General features: G+C 30.7%; 1 protein-coding gene across 2 annotated transcripts in view; it reads left to right on the top strand.

Annotated features, from left to right (window-relative positions):
- LOC108976696 (sodium-coupled monocarboxylate transporter 1) overlaps window positions 1-2,684 on the top strand; it is an 18,486-nt gene that overhangs the window by 5,218 nt on the left and 10,584 nt on the right. The window contains exon 1 of one of the 2 annotated variants that reach the window (XM_018945948.1): window positions 1,531-1,920. The exons of the other annotated variant lie outside the window; for it this stretch is intronic. The gene's annotated coding sequence lies outside the window, so the exon portion shown is untranslated. Of the gene's footprint in view, window positions 1-1,530; window positions 1,921-2,684 lie in introns of those variants that run through there. 2 annotated transcript variants of the gene reach the window in all.

The following is a 2,684-nucleotide window of genomic DNA, read 5'->3' as shown; positions in this document are numbered from 1 at the left end:
AACCGATGAGATTTTGCAAATTTTATGCGTTTTTTTTTTTAAAAAAGTTATCAAGCTCTTAAAAAATCACCCGATATAAAAAGGTTTTTTTTGTATTAAGGTTTAAGAAGAATTATTTATACTTAATTTGCTATTTTATAAATAAAAAAATAAATATTTAAATTATATTAACTGGAATAAATCGCACCCGTAGATTTTAGAAAATTCAAAAGTTATTGGCATATATCGGTCAAGAATCGCAAAAAATGGTTTAACGAGCTTCAACGTCGCATGCTTGTGGCCACTTCACAGCATGTGCCACTGTTTAAGCGGAATTCGAAAATGTTTCTTTATGATTTCATGCCGTCGACAAAACATAGATCCAACCAGTCGAAACAATGTACCTTAACGGCTAACCTGCTCAAAGGAAATGAAGATTGGGCTATTGGTCTGATAAGAATTAGTAAGACTTTCCGGATATACATATATTGACTACATAGAGTAGGATAAAACGATCTCCGAGCTCTAGTACGTCAAATAGGTCTACAGGGTTTGTAATAAAACTGAGTCGATTTAAAAAAAATTATTGAACCAATAATTAATAAATAATCCTGTACCCCGGTTGCGGAAGCGTTGGGATGCTGGTCTTAGTTAGGTTTGCTAGCTAGGAACGCCTTCTACTAAATCTAATCGATGCACGTACGCTCCGAAGTACAGTCGCCGCGGAAGAAAGTCAGTCCTATCACTTTCCGGATAAACCCTGTATGTATGGCTTAGCAGTCAGCCAGTGTAACCCCCAAACTTAACACATCGAATTAAAAATCGCAGAAGTGCTCTTCTACTTTGACAACACACGGTCTTCCGACATATTCAAGAAATTGGAGAATCGCTGGTTCAAATGTAGCGAGCTAAAAGAAAACTGAATTGAGAAATAAATCGCCATTTTCCCAAGATTTTTGGTTTTCTTTACGTGGCTAAATTTTAATTAGACCACCATCGTATATATGTATGTATGCAATATTTTTATTATTTCCAGTACCCTTCCTAGTTCTAGCGTAGTTTTATATGAAGTACTCGTACGACAACAAATCTACGAAAACTTACACATTAAGCAACAACAAGTAAAACAAACATAAAAGACATTTAATTTATAATTGTTTATTATTTCTCTATTTACTACCACTAACAAAGCTTCACAGCAGCCCCAAGAAACGCTTCAATACAAACAAACAAAACCACTTACCGTATTGAGCCCGGCTCCGTTGGCTGCAGCTTCGGGCTCGTTTAAACTTACGACTGCGCCTGGCTTGTTAGTTGGTATGAAAAAATTGAGCGGCCGGCACTTAAGCCTTTCGTGGCTTGTACGCGCCAGCAACAACAATTGATAATATCGATCACAGTTGTTGTAACTGATCGATATACGAATGAGCGCGGTAAATAGTGGCGTTTGTTGTTGCAGTATGAGTGAATATCGTACTCTCAGCGCGAGGCAAATATAAAGCTAGTGGGTTTACAGGAAACCGTTCAATTGCAGTTCAGCAGTCCATCGACGCGATCAATCGTAAAAAAAAGCGCAAAACAGTGAGAGTGTGATACAAATTGAAATATACCTTATTAGAAGGATATCAAAGTGAAGTTTATGAAAATATTAAGAGGCTAATATAGGTTAAGCCCGATAACTATTATGGACAGTTAAAATTTCGAATTCGAAAAATTTGAATGTTGTTGAAAAGTGTTGAAAAATATATTGCTTTCAAATAATTTGCGATCATCCTTTATATGTTGTAGTTGCAAGAACATTATATAGTGTTAAGTGCTCAAAGGCCTCACGTTAATGAAATACAAAAATAATCGCGGCACAATACTGCAGCTACAATTTAGAACTTTTCTCAAACGGAAATTTTAGTGAAAATTGTTTTATATGAAGTATTGTTTTTAAAGGTGAGTAATTATGAAAAAATATATTTTTTTATGTGTAAAAATATAAAAATCAAAATTATTTTAGAATAAAAAACTAATGTAGTAATTTTCTCGTTGGAAAAAAAATATTTGTACAAATTTCAAGGAATAAAATCTAGTCTAAGAACTTTAAATTAATTTTTTTAATGCATACTTTTCATTAAGCCGCTTATGTGTCTTGTATGTTGAAAAAGAGTTTGAACTTGAAATTTTTACTAAAAATATGGAGTTATTATAATATGTAAAATTTTTTTTATTCAGAAGTTTAAATACTATTTAAATTTTTAAGAAATTTAATTTTTTTTAAGAAAAACGAAGCATTTTTATACTGACTTTATACATAAATTAATTTAAAAAAATTTTTTGGCATACAAGCTTACCGGTAAAACTTTATAAATAATTAATAAATATGTTTTTACAATTTTATTAGTTTTAAATTTTATATTTATTGAAAATATTTTTTCTGTATGAAAACTGTAATTTTTAAATTGTTCGTTATTTATATATACATACAAACATAACCTCCAATTTTGCTAACGGTTTCTTTCTCGAAATCTAAGAGTCATATTTAAATTTTATTTCCAAATATAAAAAAAAAATATTTCAAAACAAAATGATTGCCGAATTTTGAAAAAATATATATTCGGCAATCCTTTTGTTTTGAAATATTTTTTTTAATCTCCAAAGTTTAAGAAAATTCCTACTAGTAATTTTGAAAAATTTTCTAATGCTTAAAGTATTTTTCT

The sequence above is a fragment of the Bactrocera latifrons genome, unplaced genomic scaffold (assembly GCF_001853355.1).
Source record: "Bactrocera latifrons isolate USDA-ARS-PBARC rearing strain unplaced genomic scaffold, ASM185335v1 scaffold_8, whole genome shotgun sequence".
Classification (NCBI taxonomy): Eukaryota; Metazoa; Arthropoda; class Insecta; order Diptera; family Tephritidae; genus Bactrocera; species Bactrocera latifrons.
The sequence above is the reverse complement of the archived record's forward strand: the minus strand, read 5'-3'. Positions and strand labels throughout refer to the sequence as shown.